Source organism: Lepidochelys olivacea (assembly GCF_965140295.1).
Source record: "Lepidochelys olivacea isolate rLepOli2 genome assembly, chromosome: 1".
Lineage (NCBI taxonomy): Eukaryota > Metazoa > Chordata > Testudines > Cheloniidae > Lepidochelys > Lepidochelys olivacea.
The window spans coordinates 176837591-176864838 of NC_140411.1; positions in this window are offsets into that span (position 1 = coordinate 176837591).

The following is a 27248-nucleotide window of genomic DNA, read 5'->3' on the forward strand; positions in this document are numbered from 1 at the left end:
GACCTGGTCTTGGGGTTTTCCCACTCTTTGGCACACCTCACAAGACTGGACATAGGTAGAAACATCCTTGCCCATTCCCTCCCAGTGGAATGACCTCCCCAAACGGTCTTTGGTCCTGTTCACCCCAGCATGGCCACTAGGGTGATCATGGGCTAAGCTCAAGAGCTTGGCCCGGTATTTAGTTGGAACTACCAACTGTCTCTGAGGATGCCAGTCTTCCTGGTGTCCCCCAGAAAGAGTTTCCTTGTATAAAAGTCCTCTTTCTACAACAAACCTGGATCGATTAGAAGAGCTGAGAGGCGGTGGGTTGCTCCGTGCCGCCGTCCAAGCTCTCTGGAGGCTTTCATCTGCTTCCTGTTCGGTCTGGAACTGTTCCCTTGATGCTGGAGACATCAGTTCCTCATGGGATTGTGGACCTAGGCTTGGTCCCTCTGGAAGCGATATAGGGGATGGAGCTGTTTCTGTTGACTGTGAACCGCTCTCCGCTGGTGCACTATGTTGGGATTCAGGCTCCGGCTGAGCCTCTTGTGTAGGGTTATCGGCTGCTGCCAGTTCAGGTTCGGTGGGGCCCTCTGGTGTTGAGGTTGCAAGTACTGGATTCAGTGCTGACACGGGGTCTGGTGTTGGTGGTTTGGCTGGTTCCGGTTCTGGGACTGGTTCCGTCTGGGTCTCTGGGACTGGATCCACTACTGCTGTTGCAGACATTGGCCTGGGGTCCAGGTCCATCACCTCTGACTGGGTCCTGATAGAAGTTTCCGGAACAGAGCTAGGCCTCACGGCTTGTTTAGCCTGGTTGCGGGTGACCATTCCCACCCTCTTGGCCTGCTTCACATGATTGGCCAAGTCTTCCCCCAACAGCATGGGGATGGGATAATCATCATCGACTGCAAAAGTCCACATTCCTGACCAGCCCTTGTACTGGACAGGCAACTTGGCTGTAGGCAAATTGAAAGAGTTGGACTTGAAGGGTTGAATCGTCACTTGGATCTCTGGGTTGATTAAATTGGGGTCCACTAAGGAAGCATGGATAGCTGACACTTGTGCTCCGGTGTCCCTCCACGCGGTGACCTTCTTCCCACCCACACTCACAGTTTCCCTCCGCTCCAAGGGTATCTGGGAGGTATCTGGGCCTGTGGACCTCTGGTGTGATTCCGGTGCAATGAACTGTAACCTGTTGGGGTTCTTGGGGCAGTTGGCCTTTACATGCCCCAGCTCGTTACATTTAAAACATCGTCCAGCTGACGGGTCACCGGGGCGAGGTGGGTTGCTGGAGAACGGGGTGGTGGGACGATAAGGGGTCTGGAGGGTTCTTTGGGAGGTAGGTGGGGCTTTGGGCGGCCCCCGGTAATAGGGTGTGGTCTGGGGTGGTCCCTTCTGGTCTCCGCTCCAACTGCGACCAGTTTTCTTCTTCTCTGCCACCTCCACCCATCTGGCTCCAATCTCTCCTGCCTCAATTACAGTTTTGGGTTTCCCATCTAGGATGTATCTTTCTATTTCCTCAGGAACACCCTCTAAGAATTGTTCCATTTGCATTAGGAAGGGCAAATTTACTGGAGATTCAACACTTGCTCCTGATATCCAGGCATCCCAATGTTTTACAATGTGGTAGGCATGTCGGGTAAATGACATGTCTGGTTTCCACCTTAGGGCTCTGAACCTCCGACGAGACTGCTCGGGTGTTATCCCCATTCTGACTCTCGCCTTGGATTTAAACAGTTCATACTTGTTCATGTATTCTTTAGGCATTTCAGCTGCCACCTCAGCTAAGGGTCCACTGAGCTGCGGCCTCAGCTCTACCATGTATTGGTCGGTAGAGATGTTGTACCCAAGGCAGGCCCTTTCGAAGTTTTCTAAGAAGGCCTCAGTATCATCACCTGCCTTGTAGGTGGGGAACTTTCTGGGATGGGAAGTGGTACCTGGAGAAGGATTGCTAGGGTTTGTTGGTATATTCTGCTGGGCCTTTATCCTCTCCATCTCCTCCACATGCTTCCTTGCCTCCATTTCCCTCTTGTGGGCAGCCTCCTGTACCTCCTTCTCCAGCCGCATGAGTTCTATCTGTCTTTCATGTTCCCTTTGTTTTTCCTCAGCCTGCAATTTGGCTAATTCCAGCTGTAGTCGAGCTGAGGATTTGGCCATTCTAACCTCTCTGTTTTTAACTAACTTTACACCCGAGGTTTAGAAATAAACAAACAAAACTTGGCTGTAAAATTTTGCTGTGCTGGAATAGAATACCTATTCTCTGATAGTGATTGTCAGCCTACAGAAAAAGACAATTCCCTTGTCTCTACTCTGGGCCCAAATTAAAGCAAAAAACCTCCAACTACTTGGAAAACTGCTTACCCAGCCCAAAGAAAAAAAAATTTCTTTTCAAACCTGTACTCCTTGTAAAACAAAAAAAAATCAAAATCCTAAAAAAACCCTGCCACTTTTGTCTCCAGGCAAATGGGTAGAGCACACACCCCCTATTTACTTTTAGGAAGAAAAGAAAAAAAAAACCTCTGGGTTGGAAGACTGTGAATTTCCCTGCAGGAGTTAAGTACCCTGCCTCTAGGCAAAGAAAACCTGCAATTCACAAGATAATCCCCTTTTGTCTCTGCTTGGCCACAAAGCAGAGAGAAACCAAGCTGCTTTCAGTTTCAAAGCTGCCTTCTGGACTTCCTAAAAATTCCTTTTTAAAATCTGTATTTCTAGTTCAAAAAATCTCAACTGGATCTCAAAATGATTTCAGGTTAATCCCACCGCTGCCACCATGTCAAGGTTCCTCCCCCACTCTGAACTCTAGGGTACAGATGTGGGGACCTGCATGAAAAACCTCCTAAGCTTATCTTTACCAGCTTAGGTCAAAACTTCCCCAAGGTAACAAATATTACCCCCGTTATCCTTGGAATGGCCGCTACCACCACCAAACTAATACTGGTTACTGGGGAAGAGCTGTTTGGACGCGTCCTTCCCCCCAGAATACTTCCCAAAACCTTGCACCCCACTTCCTGGACAAGGTTTGGTAAAAAGCCTCACCAATTTGCCTAGGTGACTACAGACCCAGACCCTTGGATCTTAAGAACAATGAACAATCCTCCCAACACTTGCACTCCCCCTTTCCTGGGAAATGTTGGATAAAAAGCCTCACCAATTTGCATAGGTGACCACAGACCCAAACCCTTGGATCTGAGAACAATGAAAAAGCATTCAGTGTTTTACAAGAAGACTTTTAATAAAAAATAGAAGTAAATAGAAATAAAGAAATCCCCCCTGTAAAATCAGGATGGTATATATCTTACAGGGTAATTAGATTCAAAAACATAGAGAACCCCTCTAGGTAAAACCTTAAGTTACAAAAAAGATACACAGACAGAAATAGTTATTCTATTCAGCACAATTCTTTTCTCAGCCATTTAAAGAAATCATAATCTAACACATACCTAGCTAGATTACTTACTAAAAGTTCTAAGACTCCATTCCTGTTCTGTCCCCGGCCAAGACGACTACAGACAGACACACAAACCCTTTGTTTCTCTCCCTCCTCCCAGCTTTTGAAAGTATCTTGTCTCCTCATTGGTCATTTTGGTCAGGTGCCAGCGAGGTTACCTTTAGCTTCTTAACCCTTTACAGGTGAGAGGAGCTTTCCCCTGGCCAGGAGGGATTTCAAAGGGGTTTACCCTTCCCTTTATTTATGACAGTATGGGTACTAGTACTTGTAACATAACAGTTGATTATATTGTCAATAAAGTCACTACCTTGCACTAGCCATATTTTAGCTGTTTTTGTGCAATAATATAAAGTTATAAAGTCATGTGGAGCACTCAATTATTTCTCCTGAATGTTCTCAGAACCTGAAAATTCTAGTACATTCTAGTTTATTAAGGAATTAATATACAGGAAAAGTAACACATCTATAAATCATCTATCAACCTTTAATTATTGTAAAAAATGACTGATTAAGGCTAGTCAGTTAAAATATGAAAAAATGTAAGACTATATCCTACTTTTCAGCATAATCATCATGCCAAATGCAAAGCTTTCCCTATTTGATATTCTTAAGATCTCAAAACGTGTGAATGTGTTGCTTTATCTCCATACCATGAGCTCCGTTTTTCAACCTTTAGCCACACAAGGAAGCTCAGTGAAGTCAAAAGGACCGGTCATGTGAGTATAATGGTTGCAAGAGTAGATGTTCTATATCCAGTAAAGCTGAGCAAATTTTCAATACATAGAAAATTTGCTGAAAAATGAATTTTTCTAGGCATTGAAACTATTAGCAAATTTGGGTTGAATTTGGTAAATAGTGTCAGCTGAAAAACACTGCAAAGAAATTCAGAAATGTCAAACTGACATTTGGAATATTCAGGTTTTTTCACTCCAGTGAGAAACCGGGGTAGGGGAAATCCGTTGTGGTTCAAAACTAAGTGATTTCCCTCCTCTTCCAATTCCTCAGTGCAGCTTCTGAACTGGAAAAAATCCCTTATTTGCTTAGCAACAGAGCAGAGCAAAATTCAGAATTCCTGCCCTGTGAGAAATTGACACTTCAATTTTTGTTTTGATTTCAAAATTTGTTCCTAGAATGGAAATTGTGCATTGACTTCAGAAAGGTTAATGCCAGGTCTAAGTTTGATACCTGTCCCATGTCCTGAGTGGACAACATATGGGTAAACTAAGGCCAAATAAAAAATACCTACCTTGGGGCCTCACCATAGGGTAAAGAGTCTAGGGGGGGAAATGGCATTTACTACTCAGTTTGGACTGTACCAATTTCAGATCCTTTTGTTTGGGCTACATGAGACCCTAGCCTTGTTTCAACAGTTAATTGTGTGTTATTACATCACCAATCATATGCCACGACCTAATTTGACAATGTGATGATCTACTTGACACCTGTTTGAAACACCTTGAGAGGGTTGTGGCAGTACTACACTCCCTGAGGGCAGCAGGACTATCAGTCAGTCGTCCTGGCCAAGTGTCCTGTTGGCAATGTGATGCTGGCAAATCAGTGTAGGTGTCAGCTGGGCCCTAACAAGTTCATAGCTAGAAACCAGACAATCTCACCTATGTGTTAGTATTGATCAAGATAGGCGATAGACTTGTAAGGGTGTGTTTAGTGTTTAGACTCTCTCAATGCTTGTAACTTGCTGCATTCATTAATCTTACTTGTAATGGCTGGATGCCAGGCAATATGATGATTTGCAAGTTTTGCTTGTAACAATTAAAATGCCTGTTCTGAACTCGTGGACTCGGAATAGAGGAGTGGTTCCCCTACCCATCAAGGAAGACTATGAAAACTAAGTGGGCCATTGTGAAGCATCATAATACAAAAAACTAGGCTAATGGCCCTCCTGCACCCATAAAGGTGCTACGTGCAAGGAAGTTTGTCCCATCAACTTGAATTCTGGAAGAAGGAAATAAAGATAGCTGACATGAAAGTTCTTTATCTCTTTAGTGTTCGAACTCTCACAGGGATGGAACTAGGAAACACAAGCAGAGATCCCCAGGGTCAACCTGAGTTTAGCCCTAAAAGACATGGAGTAATCTGTCCACTCAATCTCTCACCTTTTGGAACTATAGGCTGAACTCATTTGTGTATATATTTTGCCTGCTTTAACCTGTAAATAACTTTCTTTTCTTTCTCCTAGTTAATAAATCCTTAGTTAGTCTTTTATCAGATTGGCTACCAGTGATGACTTTGTGAGATCTGAAACAGAAGGTGACTTCCCTCCCCTACCCCCACTCAGGGGAAAGTGAGACAAGGGTGTATTCTGTCCCCAAATCTTTTCAGCATGTATGCAGAAATTATTGCGAGACAAGCCATAGCATTGATGGACACCTCTTAATTGACCTCAGATACACTGATGATATAACACCCTTTGCTACAACCCTCGATGCGATGCAATGCAACAAATGTTGGAGTCTGTCAAAACAGTTAGCAAGGAACATGGCTTATCCATGAATGGGGTGTGAAATGCATGCACACTGCATCCTATTTCTGTTGATGGTCAAGCAGAAACTACAATTAACTGTCAAGTTGCAGAGGCAGTAGATGAACTGATCTGATGTCATACATTTGCTAACCAGCTAAGAAGGCTGGTTGAAAGAAATCAGAAGAAGATAGGAATGGCTCGCTAAGCTATGTCCTCCCTTTCCAAAGTTAGGAAAAACTGCGGCATCTCAAAATGTACAAAGGTTCAACTAGTGAAAAGCTTAATTTTGTCCAGAGTGATTTATGGGTGTGATTCATGAGAAACTAATGCTGCTGACACAAAGAAAACTAAAGCCTTTGAGATGTGGTGATGGGAAAGATTATTGAAGGTGCTGTAGCAGTCTGTACTGTTTGGAATTTCCTAAGGGCTGGAGATTTCATGCCTCTATCTATCACACTGCTGTTGTCCAGCCAAGAGATGACAAAAATGAATAACTGAAGCCAGGCCCTTGTCTACCAGGGGCCTGCTGATACAGGGCGGTGGGGGAGGGGGGTCAAAGGGGGCAATTGCCCACAGGCCCAGGAGATTTAAAAGGGCCTAGGGCCCCTGGCCACCACTGCTGCCAGCAGCACAGACTGGCTACAGCAGGCTTCCTGCCAGCCCTTGCTCCACACTGCTCCCGGAAACAGCTGGCATGTCCCTGCAGCCCCTGGGATGGGACAGGGGGTCTCCACATGCTGCCCCCACCCCTAGCACTGATTCTGGAGCTCCCATTGTCTGGGAACTGCAGCCCATGGAAGCTGTGAGGGGTGCCTGCAGGCAGCGGGTGCGTGGAGACCGCCTGGACACCCCCCCCCGCCTAGGAGCCGCTGCTATAGGGGTGTGCCAGTTGCTTTCGGGAGCTGCCCGAGGTTTGCACCAACCCCCTGACCTCCTCCTGCATCCCACTCCCCTGCCCCAACCCCCTGCCCCAGCTTGGTAAAAGTGAGTGAGGGTGGGGGAGAGCAAGTGACAGAGGGAGGGGGGATGGAGTGAGCAGGTGGTGGGGTCTCAGAGAAGGGGCAGGACAGGACATGGTCTCAGGGGTGGTGCGGGGTCTTTGGGTTTGAGCAATTAGACAGTGGGCAATTCTACCGGGCAGCCATGTAGAAGCCCAGCAGGGCTGGAAGAGCACACCTATCAGCGCAGCCGACAGCTTGCTGGGCACCAGCCAGTACAGCCGCAGCACTGTCCAAATGTCAGGCGGACCACGTCCGCATGCATGCAGCTTGTGCGTGCATGGGGGGTCCATTGATTGTTCTGCCCTGGGACCCGGAATTGCTGTCAGTGGGCCTGGTCCACCAGGATGGGATGGAGTCTCCTAGCCAACTGGTGATGACAAAGTGTTACTTGTGGATGCTGTGAAGTCAAAGCTTACCAGGAGAGACTCCACAAGGATTTGCTTATACTATTGCTAATCCCTTGTGTTCATAAATCGTGTCCCAAAGACATGAGCTTGGCTTTAAAATCATGAGATTTTAAAAAGAATACGTTTGAGGTTATTTTAATTTATCGTTTACGGGGGGCTCAAGTCATGTGTTTAACCTCGTCTCCTTAATCACAAAAGCTAGAAGTTTACCTTTGTTTAAAATAGAGAGAGAGAAAGAGAGTGAGCAAGCCAGCCAGCTAAGATTCTTACCTAATCTCTTGACTTCAGGAGCTGGGGCTTTAAGAAAAATACCCAATATAGTGAGACTCCTGATAAAATCATGATCTGGCAATACAGTGAATGTTTGTTTTTTTCACGTGCCTTTGCATTTCCTGATTCCAGCACACATTGTAAACAGAAGTGCCCAGATAATAGAATAAAGGTTGTTTTCGTAGTATTTCTAGTCCACCTGCAAGCAGGAAGTACCAAAAATTTGATGAGCCTATTGTCATCAGATTTCCAATTCCACTAAATTGGCAAAATATCCAAAATTGTGGTTCATCCATCACTAGCTTACATAGACACACCTTGGCATCCCTCCTACCTGTCTGTTCGTATACACTACACGTGTGACTGAAATAGTAAGAATAAAGTGGAAATAAAATATAAAAAATTTGCTTATGGCAGCAGTTAATGGCGAATGCTTATACAATCCTGAAAATAAGGCTCTCCAATGGGCTTAAATGTGTTTTTCTCTTGGTGTAGTGGCAATGACATTCAGTATATATTACGAAGTAAGTAGAGGACTTTTTTTTTAATTTGTCACAGTGGCGAGTAGTATAAGCGCCCTACCGTCAATCAAACCCTAACCCTGCCCCTTGACCCAGCTCCTTGACCCCTTAGCCCCGCCCCAGCTCAAGGGGCCCTACCATCAATCAAACCCTAACCCTACCCTTTGACCCCACCCCCTTGACCAGAAGTCCTGCCCCCATCTGGGGTATTACTTCCGGGGTCAAGGCTGCCATGTGACCGGAAGCAAGGTATGTCATGTGACCCCGCTAACAACTCCTCCCACTGCCCTCTACCAATCAGGAGAGGTTTTGCCCCTGTAGGACTTCCCCTCAAGAGGAGATTTGACCAATCAGGGTGAGTTCCGGAGCAGGGTGTCCTCTCCGGAAGTGGGTCTTGTGACCCCTCTAACAACTTCTCCCCCCATCCTCTACCAATCAGGATGGGTTTCGCCCTTGTAGGACTTCCCCCAAGAGAAGCCTTGACCAATCAGGATGAGTTCCAGGGTGGGGTGACCCGACCGGAAACGATTCGTGTGTAACCCCTCTAACGACTCCTCGCACCAACCTCTACCAATCAGGCCGCCCATAGACCAGATTTGACCAAAATAGGGAATGTTCTGGGACGGGGTGAACTGCCCAGAAGAGCGGCGTGTGACCCCTCTGCCAATCAGAGTGCAGCACCATCACCCCATAAGTCCCAGTGTCGGGCGGCAGAGCCTGTCTTTTACCAAGAGCACGTGTTTTACAAATCGTGGAAACATGGAGTCCTTCACCACCCCTGTGAGAACTTCGGACTTTGTTTTAGCCCCAAGGGCCTTCGACAAACCACGGAGAAAGCACTACATCAGTGACAGTTCTGAGGAGGAGGAGGGGGTGATTGACGGGAGCCCTTTGGCCCAGCCATTCATGGATACCCCGGACCATGAAACCCAGCCGCTTGTGGGGCCCCGCGAGGAGCGTGATGGCCTCTTGTTGTCCACCCCCCTGGAGGAGGAAGGTGATCGCAGCTCGGGGAAGTCACTAGTGGACAAGATGAACGGAAGAGACAACGCTCAGGTAAATGAATGCTTAAAAGGTGACAGTCGAGGTTGGGGGTTGTAACGGGGCTAGGAACCAGGGATTGTGTAAATCAAAAACCAAGCAGTGGGGTGCTTACGCTGTTTCTTTTCTAAAAAAAAAAAAAAAAAAATCTCTCAACAGTTCGACGATGCCTTTCTAGAGGACCCGGAGACCCTGGACAGCGTTGCACCAAGCAGCGAAGATGAACCGGGCCCAGCTTGTTTTTGCTCAACGCCAATACAAAATGTTGAAGAGGACTCCGAGGATGACGGCTATGAGGAGTTTAGGAGGAGGATTGGCATGGAACTGACTGAGCCAGTGCCACGTCGTGAGCGTAAAAAAGTCATGCGGACTATTGTACGCGTTGCTGTTTATTCTGTTCTTAATCACTGTCTTAGGGAAAAGCTTTTTGAAGATTGTGAGGGCTGTGTTATAGATGTATCAGGCCAGCGGCACCATGACTGTGTGACTTGGACTTCAGTGGATATAAACTTCAAGCTCCGGGGCCTGTGTGCTGAGCTGTGCTTGGAAAGCTTATTAAACACTGTTATTGCCATAGGTTATGCTATGCAATGTCTGTGCCTAACCCAAGAACGTTTAGCACAAGGGGTGACCTTGATAAATGCTGTGCAATTCAGTGGAGACCCTGACCATGTTTTAAAGAAAATGACCAAACTGGAAGATGCCTGCTTAGAGCGTTATATTGACCGTCTGGTCCGCACAAAAAATTATAGAACCCTGCTTAAGAAAAAGGCTATTTGTAAGAAATCTAAAAGGATTAAGTTAGAAAATAGTGAGGGGCCAAACATGTGATATAAAACTTGGTAGCTGTAGATTTAAAAAAAAAATCTATTGAAAAGGGCTTTGTGACTATCTGTATTTTTGTTAAAAGGTCTCTGGCCCTTAAGGGAGCTTAAATTTTTTTTCTTTCTTTTTTTAATGGAGCATCTTGGTTTGTTTTCAAGGAGCTGTATGTCTTTTAAATAAAAAAAAATTGTTTGTGAGAACCTAGCTCTTGTGTCTTTTGTGTAAGAGAGACCCATTTACAGCAAAAAAAAAAAAAAAAAGCTGAAATGTATGTTGTGGGAGGGGGGAAAATATCCTAAAAATGTGTTTACAATAAAACAAACAGGGATGGTTCAGACATGTGGTTGAGTACAATAGAGCTGACTTATTCTGTTGAACTGAAAGGTTTAACCATCCCCACCCCTCACTGACTAGCCAGGGTGACTGTGATTACTCACCCTTGTTGCCATAGGGTTAATTTTGATGGGGGTGCACCCATAGTAAGGGAGGTGGGTGGGTGAGGATGGTGAGTTCTGATTAATATGAAATGAAATAAAACCTCAGGAGTTCGCAGATGCTATTGGACAGTTTAAATATAACCCCTGGAGTTGGTGGAACGCTATAGGCCAGTTTAAATATGGCCCAGGAGTTGGTTGAAGGCCACGAGGCACTTTTTCTAGAAAGCACCCCTGCCCCACCAAACTTTAAGCATGAAAGAAACATGTTTCTAAAAACAAAAATAAGCCCCAAGACATTCATTGATATCTGCAAAGGGCCCCTCACTTGAAATGGTTACTGTAAGAAGGCCCTACAGGGGGGAAAAAAACAAAAAGTATTTGAACTTAAAAAAGAAAAAAAGAAAAGCAGCCCAATTGTGCAAAAAACTTATTTTCCACCCCCGATCACAAAAGGGAATGCTAAGGAGGGGTGATCCAATCAACCTGCTAACTATTTTGAAACAAAAGAGTTAGGATGGCGTAAAAAAAAAAAACCTCAGGTAGCTTGGAGACTGTCTCTTTCAACAGAAACTCTCTTGAATTGCTGCTGGACTGCAAGTGGAGGTATGTTCCCTGTTTTTTTTTAACTCTGAAAAAATATATATATATTATATATAATGCCATTCTTTGGCCATGCTGTCTTAGTAGATAATGGTGCACATCTTTATTGCAGTGTGATCTGTTTAGCACGGAGCCAGTAACTTTAAGTTGCAGTTCATCACCAGGCCAAGGTAAAAACCATTTTTAACTGTAGTTGTGCTTAATAACTTCAGGTATTACATAGGTTGAATAGGGATTTGGGAGCTAATACTAACTAACATTTTGGCTTGTTTTTTTACCCCAAAGACCCCAAGCACACATGGCTGGGGTGGGGCGGCGGCCAGAACAACCAGGGGTCTTTTTAAAAGCATGTGGGGTTATTGAAAAATATTTTGTTGCAAACAGTGTTTTAAACTCTCTGTCTGTGTGTGTGTGTGTGTGTGTGTGTGTGTGTGTGTGTGTGTGTGTGAAACATAGGTGGTTTTTAAAAAGTATATGTCTACAAACTGATGGTGATGGTGTGTTTCCAATTATCAGGGTTTTTACTTTGAAAAATGAGATGTATTTTTTAAAAAAAAATATTTGTGGGGGTTGTTTTCAAAGTGGTAGAAATAAACTCAAAACCTGTGTTTGTTGTACAGCCTGAAATAGATTATTTTGTTTTAAAGCTATGACTTTTTTAAATAGAAAAAACACCCTAATGGATATTTTTTATTTTATTTTAAAGTTTACTAGACAGTTTCATGTGTTTTATTAGAATGTTGTTTGCTTTACAGCATGGTCAAAACATAAGCGGGTAAAAATGCTCAAAAGAAAAAGGAAAGAGACAACTGAAAAGAAAAATTCACAAGTATCACTGACAGATGGATGGATGAAGCCGGGTAAATATATTTTGCTTATTAGTCTGGTTAATTTATGAGGTTTTGTATTTTAAGTATATACATAGGTGTGGGTGAGAAAGCTGGCAAAGTTACGTTTTTGTAAAATGCTTTCCCTCCCCCCCCGCTCCAATCAGGCATATGCAGCCCTTCTGACAAGGCTGTAGTGGGAGCTACAAGGACCCCTCCCCGAGAACCACCAAAGAACCAGGAATGTGCTTTGAGACCTTTAACAACGCAAAACAGCACAAGAGTGCAGATGAAGCATCAGCCCAGTCCAAATCTCATTTACGTCAAACCCAAGGACAAAACAAAACACTCTAGTAAAAAACATCCATGCAAACACAACTCCAGTTCCTCAGCGGCCACCGCCACACCAAGCCCTGAGAAAACTGTGAGCGAAAACACCCACATTCACAAACCCGGAGCAGGCGCTCTAGGGGTTGTGAATAAAAAACCAAGGATTGAAAACACCTGCGATGCCAAGGTATTGCAACCATGCAAACACAACTCCAGTTCCTCAGTGGCCACCGCCGCACCAAGCCCTGAGAAAACTGTGAGCGAAAACGTCCACATTTACAAACCCGGAGTAGGCACTCTAGGGGCTCTGAATGTGTGCAGAAACACACACATTCACAAACCCAGAGCAGGCGCTCTAGGGGTTGTGAGTAAAAAACTAAGGACTGACAAAGATCCCCCATATTCTAGTATTTGGGAAGAGTTTGACGCTTCATTCAGAAACCTGATGGACGTTGTATCCTCGGGGGATCTAAAACTACGGTATTCTAAAAGGATTTGGAAAAAATACGAAGCTTTGTTCAGAAAACTGATGGACGCTGAATCCTCAGGGGGCCTAAAAGAAAGGGGGGCTGGAAAGGGTGGCTCTGATCAGGCATGACTAGGTGTGGAAAGGGGTACCCTCAAGGGTGCACATCAGCTCATGTGTAAACAAAAGGGCGGACGGCGCTTGGGGGATAAACAGATGGCTGCCAAAAAATTCCAGGCCAGAGTCGCTGTAAAAATTTTAAAAAGGGATAAAGAGGTAATGAGGGAAAAAAAACAAAAAGAGATGCCCCCTACCAGAGACTCTCAAACTGGCATGTCTGAAAATGGGGAGGTGAAATCAGACTCCGGTTTAGAAAATTCCCCAGAGGGCTCTCTAGACGGGGTCCCATCTACTCCCAATGACCCTCACGGGGGCGTCTCAGAGTCTGACTCTCAATTAGTATCTGATGTAGAAGATGCCATTGATGGTTCCATAGAGGAACCCCCAAGTAACCCTGAAAATGCAGAGGTGTATATGGAGAGAGTGAGAAGTTGGCAACGTGAATTACCTAGATTTGGGCGGTCAGTGTATTGTGAGGAGTTTCGTTTTGTCCATCTTGAGCAAATAAATTCAGCTCAACAGGCTGTTGAAGCCATACACAGAGGGATACAGCTAATTCTTGATGACGTTAATGGTAGGGTAGGCCCTGATGATTACGTACAGTTACGTTTAGAGAGCCGTCGTTTAACGAACCCTTTGTTTTCGGTCAGAAGAACTAGGGATGAGCTATCCGCTGAGGATTTCTTAAATCAAACCTCCAAGCTGCTTCAGAGCAATAGAGAATTGCAACTTGATGGTACGTTGCGCCTCGTTGTGACAGTTGTAAAAAATAGGGGTGGGGGCACTCGAAGAGTTTTAAATTCTATCCTTAGTAGTCAGATTATTCATAAAAAGAGACAATGTTTAGTAGACCTGACTTACACCGGTACCAATCTATGTTTTGCGGGAGGGCTCTTGGCTGTCATGGCCGGACATAAACCTACGGATGCGGAATTGTTAGCAGAGGCGAGAAAGTTGCACGAGAAACTGGGGTGGTCAGATCAAAAAAAGTTTATGCTCAGTGATGTAGCAAAGTTTGAACAGCATTTAGGAGTTAACATACAGGTGGTGCTGTATGCGGTGAAAGGTGGCTGGGTTTTTTTTTAAAACGGGGGGCCCCGTGTACCCTAAGACTTATTTTATCCTGTTGCACGATGAACATTACTATGGGGTTCTGGATGTGAAAAAGTTGTTCAGAGCAAAAAATTACTGTGAGTTTTGCCACACTGTGTACAGTCACGACCATTCTTTCAGGAATCGTTGCCGCCTCTGCTTGAGCACAACATGCTCTGACAACGTGGGTGTGCAGTGGAGGTGTCCTAGCTGTAAACTGTATTGTTGGTCCAAAGAGTGTTTAGACAGACTTGTCAACTGTGCGTCAAAAAACCAAGTTGAATGCCTGTCTAAAACTTTGTGCGATAAGTGTCAGGCATACATGGACAAGCGGCACAGGTGTAAAGGGAGGCGCTGTAAGCAGTGTCAGGGTTTGATCGTTGGAGATGTAGACGTTCACCTCTGTTTTATGGGCAGCCTTAGAAAGCCCGAATCATCAGAAAAGTATATTTTTTATGATTTTGAATGCATGCAGGAGACTGGGTTGCACACTCCCAACTACATTTTTGCGATGTCCCTAAAGCCGGAAAAATCCTGGGAATTTAAGAGTGAGGAATATCTTTCCATGTTTGTTAAGACCTTTATTGGCAAAGAGTTCTGGGACTACACGTTCCTAGCGCACAATTCCAAAGGTTATGATGCGTATTTCTGCGTTAGACAGTTACTGAAGGAAAAGATGTGCATAGAATTGATCGCTCAGGGTAGTAAATTAATGTGCGTGGAAGTTAAGGCCCTTGGCATTCGTTTTATAGACTTTTTAAACTTCTTGCCCATGAAGCTTAGCAAGCTCCCGCAGGCGATGGGGTTTGAAGGTTGCAAAGGGTATTTTCCACATTTTTTTAACACTTTAGAAAATCAAAATTATGTTCTGATTACGAGATCAGGCTAAACCCCGCTAAACGCCAAATTGCTAAATTGTTTTTAAATTCTCTGTGGGGTAAATTCGGCCAAAGAACCAACCTACCCAATATCAGCATTGTGAGAGACCCCGACGAACTCTTTCAGTACCTATTTTCCCACAACTATGAGGTTTCATCCTGTGAGTTTATCGACGATGAAACAGCGTGCGTATCTTGGAAGCACACAAAAGACTGTTATTCTGTCTCTGGCAATACCAATGTTTTTATAGCCTGTTTCACCACCGCTTATGCCCGCTTAGAACTATACAGCCTCCTAGACGGGTTGCAAGAGCGGTGCCTGTACCATGACACTGACTCGGTGATATTTGTGAAAAAGGAGGGGGCCTGGAATTCCCCTCTGGGGGATTATTTAGGGGACCTCACGAGCGAGATCCCACCAGATCAACACATCACCGAGTTTGTGTCAGCAGGCCCAGAAACATACGGGTATAAACTGTCGGGAGGAAAGGCCTGTATGAATGTCAAAGGTATTACCCTGAACGTAGCAAACTGTGAAAAGATCAACTTTGACAGTTTGAAAGATCTGGTCCTGGACTATTGCACGGGTCTGCGAGAAAACCCCTCAAAAAAGATAGAGGTGCAGCAACCCTCTATTGTAAGAAACAAAAATCAGTGGCAAATAGAGACAAAAACCCTTAAAAAGACACAGAAAGTCGTTTACAACAAGAGGGTCCTAGGAGAAGGATTTAAAACCCTGCCCCACGGCTTTTGAAAAATGGATACGAGGTGGAAACACCCCTTTTCTGCAATTCTCGTGGGGCCTAGCAACTGCGGGAAAAGTTACTTTATAAAAAATGTATTGGATAATGCCAAACAAACATTGTCTGTTACGCCTGAGAATATTGTGTGGTGTTACAGTTGTTGGCAACCTCTGTATAAAGAACTGCTCTGTAAATACCCCTTGATCAATATTGTGGAGGGTCTGCCTGATGCTTTTGACGATGACCATTTGTTTCCTACCAATAAAGTGAACATGATTATTATAGACGATCTGATGAACTCCGCTTGTGAAAGCGATGAAATCGAGAAAGCCTTTACCTAGTATGTGCATCACAGGAATCTGAGCATTATGTATATAGTTCAGAACGTATTTTGCCAGGGAAAAAAGAGTCACACTATTAACCTAAACACAAAGTACATGGTTCTGTTCAAAAACCCCAGGGACAGATTACAAATTGCTACACTCGCTCGGCAAATGTACCCCGGCAAAGCTCAGTTCTTTCTAGAAGCTTTTGAGGATGCTACCAAAAGGCCTTATGGCTACCTGGTGGTGGATTTAAATGCTTCCACCCCAGAAGCTTATAGGCTAAGAACTGGTCTTTTCCCTCCAGACTGGCCGGCAGTTTATACTTTAAAAAGAACAACAGCCCGGTATAAAAAGAGATGAATTATTGGCAGGCCCCTTTTTAACAGCCGGGGTTGCTGACTGAAAACATGTCTAGCTGCGTGAAAAGAAACCTGGGCCTTTTAAAATTACTTAGCAAATCGTCCCCGCAGCAAAGGAGGGCTATAGTGTGCTCGGCCTCTGATGATCTAGTAGCAGCCATCTCAGAAATAGCGCTCAACACCTTAAAAGGAAACGTACCTTTAACACAGAAGCAAGTGTGTGTGCTGAAAAAGAAACACATGCTTATAAAAACTTTGTGTAATAAAAGGGTTTCACTTAAAAGAAGAAGCATCTGGTGAAGCAGTCTGGGGGGTTTATCGGACCCCTGTTAAGTTTTGCTATCCCTGTGATAACGGGGCTTTTAACTAATCGATAATGGAGTATGCAGAAAAAATGTACCTGGTGCCCAGCCGGCAGTTGGAGCAATTAAGCGCTCCCCCTCCGGCAGAGGAAAATATCAGAATGACCGCAACACGCTTAGTGGATGCTGAAATGAAATCTGTTCTTCAAAGAACTGACTTAGGTGAATATGAAAAGGCTAAACTTTACAGCACCATGCTTCAAAGGTACCTAACGTACGTGAAGCAGAGCGATGTGGACAAAGGAAAAATAAGTCTGTTTCTACCAGAACAGGAACAAAGTGTGACTGCCAAACCCTCCGAAACATCAAAGACCTCAGACTCTGTTGCTCAGGAGGTGTTGGATAACGTGAATAAGCGTTATAAGAAAAATGCATCAGTATTGCTAAGTAAGCTGGGCCAAGATAAAAACATTTCTTCATGGACCGATAAAGGGTCTTTTGTGAACAAAGGCTCTGTGGTTAATGGTTCTAACATGCTCGACTTAGTCAGGGCCATCACCCAGACGCGCACTGTTCCTAGCAGACATGTACCTAAAGGATGGGATGTGTTTATGAATGCCATAGCGGAACTGAACATACCATCTTCCGTCATGGGCAATGTGACCAACAGAGATCTTTTGGAACACCTCAAGGCCTCGATCGCTGACACCGGTGTGGACCAAGAAACAGTAACCCCTTTTTTGCCATCTAAAAAACGAAAATTGGCTAAAAGAGCCGAATGGCTCAGTTTGTGATCTTTTTCACGTTCTATTTTTTTTTTAAACTGGTAATGTTTTGCTTTAAATAAAACATTTCTGAATTGGGTCATTGTGTTTTGTTTTTTAAAAAAAACCACGCCAAACATCGATTGTCTTTAAACCCCTCACCAGGAGTGCTTTATTGGGTAACATGACTATGAAAAGCGTTCCGGTCACATGGCAGCCTTGACCCCGGGAGTAATACCCCAGATGGGGGCGGGACTTCCAGTCAAGGGGGCGGAGTCAAGGAGTCAAGGGGCGGGGTTAGAGTTTGATTGATGGTAGTGCCCCCTTGAGCTGGGGCGGGGCTAAGGGGTCAAGGGGCGGGGTCAAGGGGTCAAAGGGCGGGGTTAGGGTTTGATTGACTGTAGGGCCTTTATACTACTGTGGCGGTTTCTATTTAGCCGCTTTTCTTGACATTTCCCACTGATACTACCTCCAAGGAACTCAAGTAGTGACAAGGGTGAGTGCAATAGTGTAGATCAGCTGCCTATGTTTTAAGCACCATGTCTTACCTTCCTTAGTGCCGGATTATGCAACATGGTGGTTAAAATGCTATTGATTACAGTAGCCCTCATTTGCTATGGGGTTAGGGCGGAAGTTGCCCCAACCTCACGGTTTGCCACTCTTCCCCTCAACTTTTCATAGGTCTGCTTCCCCTGCTCCCAACTTTGCAGGATACAATATAATCACATAATCATATGCTGACACAACTTTGCCCCACCCCCATTTTTTTCTGCTGGCCATTGCTACAACCAATGAAGCTCTGCTGATAGCAATGGGGGAAATCTTAGGAAAAAAGCCTAGTGTAGACAAGGCTAAGCAGTGCAGCTGGAGCAGTATCTGAATTCCTGGCCAACTCCTTATGCACAAAGGGGGATGGAGGAGAAAACTGCAGACTGCAATGCTGCCAAAGCAGTTCTGTAAGAGAATTTTCTGCTGCCACCTACTGTCTATTTTTTCCCAGTATAAAGTTTAGTGTCTATACTGTAGAAAGTAGATTTGGTTTACTTATTCACACTGTCTCCTATGGGAGTCAGTCTGCCAGCTCACTGACCTTTTGCCCCAGATCTTTTCCTTTGAAGAAGGGGATGGGAAACCTTTCCAAGGGACCACCCCAACTCATAAAAACTGCCATTAAGAGGAGGCCTGCTGCAAATACCTGCAAAAGAAAATAGGCACTAGCGATGATAAATCTGTATAGAAAATGCAATAATTTTGAACCTGTCATAAAGAAAATTTTTCCCAATGATCCAAAGTCTGAAGCGAATACACATAAGAGATAGGAATTTGTCATGGAAAGAGAATTTAGGTGAAACCTTTTATACTTGGTCTGAGTTGGGATTCAGCTTGACTGATACTTCTAGTAAGAATACAAGTCAATCTACAAATGCATTTGCTTGGGCTGTGCTTGCACCCCTTCTGTGCTGACTTTGCACAAACAGCTGAGTGATATGAATTTTACTCAAACTAATGCTCACTTTAGTGTACTTTAAGTGTACTTTAAGCTCCCATATGTGGATATTTGAGGTGTTGGTTATTTGTATGAAATAACTAGAGGTGCTTGGTTTATTTTGGAGGTTTATTTTTAGAACTGTACCATTTTAATTATTACCACGCAGAGTGATGGGTGTCCCAATCCCCCCAGCATCCTAACACAGAGGGAACTAGATCAGCTAGATACAATCAATCTCATCATTTTGCAGACAGGACCAAGCATGTATGTACATTACTTGGAGTGTGAAAAGAGAAAATTACATTTAAATTCTCTATGCTCAGTAAATTTTACATTAGCCTAACTTTTCCTAAGAATGATGCTTCAGGCAAGTTCTGTGTGACCCAGAAACAAAAAACAATTTTCCTAAGCCTTCCTCTTTGCTACTATTCCCTAAACTGCCACCTCTTTTTCTGAGGGCTGGTCTACACATAAATTTGCACTAAAATAAATATATTCACACCTTTTGTTGCTTCAGTGCAAGTCTATATGTGGTTACTGACTTAAAATCAAATAGGACTCTTATTCTAAAGTCAGAACCACTTGTTGGCATATGCCAAAGTAAGAGTATAAATTAAAAACAATGTACTTATTTCAGGGCAAGTTTGTGTGTCGACCAACCCAAAAAGATTCAAAGCCCAAGGGGTTATTCAAGGTCTGCTCCAATCTGTTGGTGAACAGCAGAAAGAACAGTCAGAGTTGCTTCATCTGCATAAACTAGTTACCCAGAACTGCAGACGAACAGAAGCTCCTCAAGCGAAGGAGCTTTCTGCCTCCATCTATTCTTGTGCAAGGGGAAGTATGCATTTATGCAATGGCTCATTTGCATAAATGTTCTAAATGGAATTCCTCCACTGACACTTTGGGAGCTACCAAAATTCTACACAAATTCTGAATTGGTTGGGTAGTGGCACTGAACTGAGAGAGGGGAAGGAGTGCATCCCTGGAGGTAAGGACTCTGCTCCAGAGTTCTGTTTGCTAGTGGTTCCCCTCTACTGAGGATCCTGTACTGTTGGGAGGCTTCTTTACAGAAGCCACAGAGGAAAGCAGCAGAGCTGAGTGAACTCTAACTAGGCCCCTTCTTACCCAGCTACTGAATAAAGCTGAAGTCACTCTAATTGGGTTAGGTGGTGGAGCCTCAAAACAGGAGTAGGCAGCACTTCCCAAGGGACTGGAGACAGGCCTGCCCAAATACACCTCAGGATTCTGGGACTACATTACACACTAATGCCAAACCATGACTGGGGTTTAGTGGAGGGGGAAGGAAGAAGTAACTTGGTAAAGATATTTGCCTACTGGAAGTTCACGCTGATAGGTGGGAGACAAAGTTAACAGATAACTACCAAAGTTACCATGGGGGAGTGTTTTATTAATCATTCATATAGATAGATTGTTGCTGTGTTTTCTTACATTGATGCTGTGTTCCCTGTTCTCCTAATGTTTCCCTTATTTTATAAAAAGACTCAGTGCTTGTAAGTGTGGAAGTATTGCCTCCTGAGGGTACCCAGGAAAAGTATTTAGTGACTCCAGAAATTCTAGGTGGGACTCAAGCTTGTGGTATTTGTTAGTTTTAAGATGGACCACAGTTATATGAACCCAAGTTGTTGCTGCCAACACCTGGTAGAAGGGTTGCATAGTTAATGAACACAACTCACATTTTAGATATTGAACACTTACCGTAAACGACTTGAGGTCAACACATACAATTTAAAATGTATTGTTTAATTTTGACTGAGTAAATTGGAGGAAAATTCATCTTCCTGATGCCATTGTGCAAGTAGGAAAAGATGCTAAATCCTCTGAGTACGTTATTTGCTCTCAATTATTTTCCCACCTCTAATTGTCATGTACAGGTAAGAAAAACAAGAATTGGAGAGATCTGAAAATTTCCAAATAAAGACAGTTTTAAAGAAAGGAGGAGGCATTAGGATGAGTAGGAAACAACTGGTACAGTTACATAAAAAGGAAGAATTTGAGGTAAAACTAGTCAGAGCAGTAATAAATCATTCTAAGAAATACTACTGCTGATCAATTGAAAGTAATCCAAGATAAACTAAAGAGGCCTGATGCCAGTCATTATTGATAAGAAGGAAGGATTGCATTGGTTAGTGGTAATCAGTCAAGAAGACAGATTTTCATGCATAAAATGCAAGGAGTCAATAAGAGAAGGAACACCGTTTCATTTTGAGGGTATGGGATTTTTTTAACCTCACTAAAAGTATAATTTTTACTGTCCAGTTCCCCTCTTACCAGTTATTCATCCTGCCTTACATTTTGTTGCTGTCATCTGAAATCATAGCATTCAAGGCTAGAAGTGACCTTTCGATCATCTTTTCTGAGCTGCTATATATCACAGGCCACCAGCACCACCCAGCACCTGCACGCTAAACCCAACAACCAAAATGAGACCAAAGTATTACAATGCACATGAGATTAGACAATTATATGCCTTAGGTAGAAAATAGGAGGGATTCAGGTGCATCAGTGAGTGAGGTCCCTTCGATGGCATGGAAATGATTAAATGAGATATACCCAGATAATCCTGGCATATGGATTCCACGCACTGCAGAGGAAGGGGAAAAAACAAACTACAAAAACAACCTAAAGTTACTGCCAACATGACCTGGGGAAAATTTCTTCCCAATCCAATATATGGCAATCAGGTCAGCATTCCCAGTTGGTGAGTTGTGACCCCCCACTAGAGTTGCAGCATCAGCAAATGGATTGCGGATCCAAGAGGCCTGATGCAGCCCTTGAGACAATGGTATCTGCCCCTGAATGTGTCTGGACCTGCACAACAAACATTGCACCAGGAGGCTGCCACTTTGATCTACAAAATGGCGGCCTCCACACACTGTATGACTTCTTACAGTGCATAAGAGGTCGTGCTGTGCAGAGGCCACCAGTTTTTAAAATTGCAGCCTGCTGGCACAGCATTTATGGAGCAGTTCCAGACATGTTGGCTGTGTAGAGGTGTCTGTGTGGACGTCATTTTACCATTTGCACCATCTGGCAATGCAAGCATCCAGCTGAGAGACTTAAATCCAGGAGATCCTTATCTGTGGGCATCAGCCTTATCAACAACAGCCTTAACTTTTATGCCAGCCTGAGTATCCTGTTGCTACTTGATAAAGAATCATTGTATCACCACACAGGGCCTTTCAAAGTCTTGGTCTTACTTGCTTAATAGTGAATTCCACTTTCTGATTTGTGATAAGAGGCACAATGCACTCATTTTTATGTAACCTTCATCGGTGACATTAGTGATGCAGTTATTAATGAAAAATGAGTGCAAGAAACATGTTCTCAAATATGATGAGGCTTTGAGTATGGCTTCACCAGTATTTTTGTCAATAACAAAGAGAGCCCAAAATGCCTGCTGTCTCACAGGGTGTTAGCTAGCAAAAGCATGAAGCCTAATAAACTTACATTACTCTTGAAAACCTTTCACAAGAAACACATAGAAAAACCAAGGTCATTTTTGTAGTGCCAGAAAGAAGAACTTTCAGGTCCACATGGTATCTCTGACCATACTCAAAAGGCATCATTTGAGGTAAGTTACCATATCACACTGGCCAAGAAGCCTCACACAATTGGAGAGAGACTCTTATTTTGCCAGCTGCAATCAATATGGTGAAGATAATGTGTGGGGAAACTGAGTCAAACTCAAAGCCATACCATTCTCCAGCAACACAGCTAACTGAAGGATTGAGGTGATAGCAGCAGATCAGGAAAACACACAGGTGAAGCATCTGAAAAACATGGATGCTTTTGCTCTTCAAGTTGATGGAAGCACTGAGGGTTGTGATGCACATTTCCTGGCTTTTTGAAATACACATGGGACAGTGCAATGCTCCAGGACATTTTGTTCTTTCTCTCTCTTCTCAGACACAAGACAGCACAAGGAATATTTGATGTGCTACGTGCAAAACAAAAATATTCTGTGTGATCACATGGAGGGCTTTTGCACAAATGGTGTTCTGTCCAGGGCACTCCACAAAGCAAGACCGCATACATTGGTAAGGGAAGTGCTCCGTCTGCTGTGTGGACTCTCTGCATGATTCACAGGGAACAACTGGCATCTAAAGCTCTGAATCCACAGCTACGAGAAATTTTGCAGCAGGTCTCATCTATTGTGAACTACATCCAGACTCAGCCTCGTTGTGCAAGTTTGTTTTCAAAACTGTGTGAAAACATAGGAGCTTATAATGAAGTGGAGTTGTTGCTCACTGAAGAGCATTGGCTCTTGAGAGGAAAAGCAGTGGGATGATTTTTTGAACTGAGAGACAAGCTCTGTGCCTATGAAACGGACTGCAAAGAGTGAATTAATTGATTTTCTGTGTGACCAAAGGAAGATGTGCATTCTTGTCTATATCGCAGAAATATCTGGAAAACTGAATGAATTGAATACAGATCTGCAAGGAATGAGCACCCACATCTTTCATCTAATCACAGGATTCATGAAGAAAATTGTTTCTTGAAGACTAATCTATGTATCCTTCCCACAGCTTTGCAAGTTCCCAGCTGATAATGAAATTATTCAGCCTCCCACACAGGTGATGGCTGAGCATCTCAACCAGATGGAGAAACAGTGTGCATCCTTTTCCCCCCAACTTGGACATGACAAAGTATGATTGGGTGCAAAACCCCTGTCAGTGCAAACTTGATACCATGGATTTGCCAACAGCTCAAAACAAACAGCTCATTGAAATTTCCTACTATCAATTCTTGCGAGGAACATATGCCCAACTTTCTCTCCCAGAGTTCTGGTTGACTGTCAAGAATGAATATCCTGCACTCTCAACATATGCCTTGAAATTGATGGTGCCATTCGTGAGCATTGAGTGAAGCCGGATTCAGTGCACTTGCATCATCAAATCTCAGTACTGATATACTGGAGATTAGACGTGTAATTTCTACCATGCTTCCAGTCTTTCACAAGCTGTGTAACAACACGCAAGCCCAAGTGTCACATTAGAGAGTATTAAATAATATAATTAATGGCAATTTCCTTGGATTCCTTGGTTGCTATGTTGCTTTGTTGTTGATCACGGAAAACAGGATCACAGAAAACAGTCTCAAAATGCGTCATGAAGGCAAAATTTGGGAACTCTTGAGTTAGACTTGAGCATGTGACCAAGAACCAGCCAGCCAAGCACCTCAAAGAGAAACTGCTCAGTGCCACCTCAGAGCCCTGTCCCATCCCACCCAATGTCCCATCTCCAGTTGTGGCCATCTCCGAATAGGGTGACCAGATGTCCCAATTTTATAGAGACTGTCCCAATATTCGGGGCTTTTTCTTATATAGGCGCCAATTACCCCCACCCTGTCTCCCTATTTTTCACACTTTCTATCTGGTCACCCTATCTCAGAAGCAACAGGGGAAGGACATAAAAAACCCTGACAGAATATATTTGGGGTGGGGTGAGGAATCCCTTCCTCACCCTTGCATGTGACTGACTGAAACCCTGAAGCATGAGCTTTAGGAACTTAAACCAGAAGTAAGTCCCAAGGCTATTTGAGCCCTGCCGCCTACCATCACAAGCAACCTGGTCATACAGTTGTACTTATAAATTTGTCCAGCTCTCTTAAAACTAATTAAGTTTGTTTCCCCCCTATAACTCCTATTAGGAGGCTATTCCAGAACCTCACTCCTCTTATGGTTAGAAACCTTCTAATGTTCAGCCTGAATTTGGTCATGGACAGTTTATAATCACTTGTTCTTGTGCAATCATTGTCCTTGAGCTTACATAGCTCTTCACTCTTCCTGGTATTTACTGCCCTAATGTATTTATAGAGAGCAATCATATCCCCTCTCAGGTAAACAAGCTAAGCTTTTCCAGTCTCCTATCATAAGATAGGTCCTACATTCCCCTGATCATCCTAGTAGCTCTTCTCCACACGTCTTCCAGTTTGAATTCTTCTTTCTTGAACATGGGTGACCAAAATTGTACACAATATTCCAAATAAGGTCTTACCAGTGCCTTGTACAATATCGTTAATACTTCTCTATCTCTACTGGATAAGCCTTGCCTAATACATCCTAGGATTTAATTTGTCTCCTTCACAGCTGCATCACATTGGTGACACATTGTCATCCTGTAATTGACCTATACACCCAGGTCTCTCTCCTCCTCTGTTGCTTCCAACTACTGTATAAGCCCCCAGCTTCAAGCAGAAATTCTTATGATTTGACCTTAAATGCATGACATTGCACTGTGTACTATTGAATTTCATCCCATTTCTGTCACTCCGGTTCTCAAGGTCAGCCAGATCTTCCTGTGTAATATTCTGATCCTCTTCTGTATTTATGATGCTTCCTAACTTTGTATCATCAACAAACAGGTTTATTAAAAATCTTTGCTACTGGACTAGCCATTTCATGTGCCAGTTCTTTCAGTATTCTGGGATGGAAATTATCTGGTTACCCTGATTTGAGCATATTAAGTTCTAAATTTTTCTTTCACCTCAGTTGTGGTAATTTTCATTTCTAGACATTCATTTCTATCAGCATCCTGCCTTCACGTATATGTTCCATATTAGCATTGTTATTGAAAACTGAAGCATTTAGGTGTTTAGCCAGTCCAAGGTTATTTTTAATCTCCTTCCCAACACACTGCATGGCAGCCCAACCTCATTCTTCCTTATTCTATTTTTACTTATATAAAATAAAAATCCACTTATTAATTTTAATTTCCTTGGCAAGAGCTATTTCAGATTTTCTTTTAGCAATTTTCACTTTATTCCTACATTTTCTAACCTCCACGATCCAGCTTTGTTTGCTGATCATTCATGCTGATCATGCTTTTTCCATTCCCTATAGACTCTCTGCTTATTCCTAATAACCTTTTTGAGGTTAATCTATTTACTGTAATTAAATAATCATTTATCTAGAGAGACTCACTGACATAGCCAGTCTATTAAAAAATCTGCCTGGATGATTTTATATAATGACACAATATCATTCACGTCATATCATGACACACAATTGTGTTAAAAAATTCAAGGTCTCCATAATTAGATATATTTCACAAACATACACAGTAGGCCAGGATGATTCAGATGGGGGGGAGGGGCTATCCAAGCGACGTCCCTTATCTATACTCGGCGTGGGACAAAAAAAAGTATTGCTCATAAGCACTGGTGATTCACTTGCTGTATTACTATTTATCATTTGTGTTACAATAGTGCCCAATGTCCTCCCTTACAATCAAGCCCCACCTCCCCTCCAACTGAAGCAGCAACTCATTCAGACTGGGTAAATCAGGGGTGAAAGTAGGGCGGTACGGCATACTGATAAAAGTTAGCTGCCAGTACTAGCCCATACTGCTGACTTTAACATCGCTGCCCCTTTTGTGCCCCCCCCCCCCATTGGGGGCCCTGACAGGTCCCTACCAGCAAGGCCACCGATGGGGGGGGCATAAAAGGGGCAGTGACGTTAAAGCGCTGCGGCTGAGCTTTAATGTCGCTGGTCGCGGGGGCAAAAGAAGTAGCTGCCCCGGGGCCGCGATTTAAAAGGGCCTGGGGCTCTGGAAGCGGCTTTGCCAGCCGCAACCCCAGGCCCTTTAAATCGCCCTGGGCGGCGTGGGCCAGGGAGCACAGATGGACTCGCTGGGGGAGGCTGACCCCAAGCCTTGCCCCTTCCGCCCGAGGTCCCACCCCTTCCGGAGAGGGGGTGGGGCAGAGCAGCCCCTTACCAGTAAGAGCTCCATTTTATTTTTACCCTTGGAGCAAATGAGCCAGGCCTTTATGTTTTTCTGTTCCTCTAGCACTCACTAAAGTGAAATGCTGTGTTAACACATGGATGCAAAACAGGACAGACCAAATCTCCCAACAAAGCTCAACATTTAGCAGCTCCCATTTAAGTATTTACATAAGTGGCAGGAGTTTCTTTCCCAATGGGATCTGTTGGAAGCTGAGCACTCTTGAAAATCTAGCCCTTGTTCAGGTGCCTAAATGGGAGCTAAGATCTTTTGAAAAATTTGTAATTGGGCCCACAGGTCCCATCTCAGGGCTAGATTGAGACCCTACATCTAGCCCTGCCTAAGGAGTAGCACGTAGCTATGCTGCCTCAGGAGCAGTCCTGAGAAGCATTTGTGATGCAGAGTTAGCTGCCCCAACTCTGTGAGTGAAATAAGTTTCTATAGCCCTTTCCTGGGTGCAGGTTACCTCACCCTTCATGGCAGCTCAGATCTACTGACTGGCACCTTAGAGCTGGGGGAGCAAGTTGCCGAGCACTCCATTGCACAGGGAGCAATGGCCTCAGAGCCTGCTCTCCTCTCCACATATGTATCCGGAGAAGTAATCCATGCATGTGGCATAGGTGAGTGGAGAAGGACTCAAGCCGTCTTACTCCCCAACATGAACCCCCAATGGTCAGTGACAATCTTACTCTCAACTAGGAAAAAAAGAGACTGATTTCAATTCATCTGAGGGAGGACTTCAGGAGAACGCCGCATGTCTTTAACCTACCCCATTTTAGCTAAGTGTTGCACTGTACTG